This window comes from Macaca thibetana, chromosome 10 (assembly GCF_024542745.1).
Source record: "Macaca thibetana thibetana isolate TM-01 chromosome 10, ASM2454274v1, whole genome shotgun sequence".
Taxonomy (NCBI): Eukaryota; Metazoa; Chordata; class Mammalia; order Primates; family Cercopithecidae; genus Macaca; species Macaca thibetana.
The window spans coordinates 15,222,606-15,223,240 of NC_065587.1; positions in this window are offsets into that span (position 1 = coordinate 15,222,606).

Genomic DNA, 635 nt, shown 5'->3' on the forward strand with positions numbered 1-635 from the left:
GCACCCTTCCATAGAAGTAAATTGCCTTGCTGAGAAAACTTTTGCCTGAGTGCTATTTTCACTTGGCGGCATGGAGCATTTACTTCCAACACTTGGACCACTTGTTGGGGAGGTGGGTGCTTCCAGTTTATAGGGTTATAGGTAGATTTAAAAATTTTCTGATTGGCAATTGTTTGAAAGAATTATTAACAATAGGGCCAGGCCCAGTGACTCAGGCCTGTAATCCCAGCACTTTGGGAGGCTGAGGCGGACGGATCATGAGGTCAGGAGTTCGAGACCAGCATGACCAACATAGTGAAACCCCGTCTCTACTAAAAATACAAAAAAAAAAATTGGCCGGGCGCGGTGGCTCACGCCTGTAATCCCAGCACTTTGGGAGGCCGAGGCGGGCGGATCACAAGGTCAGGAGATCGAGACCACGGTGAAACCCCGTCTCTACTAAAAATACAAAAAATTAGCCGGGCGTGGTGGCGGGCGCCTGTAGTCCCAGCTACTCAGGAGGCTGAGGCAGGAGAATGGCGTAAACCCAGGAGGCGGAGCTTGCAGTGAGCCGAGATCGCGCCACTGCACTCCAGCCTGGACGACAGAGCGAGACTCCGTCTCAAAAAAAAAAAAAAAAAAAAAAAAAAAAAAAA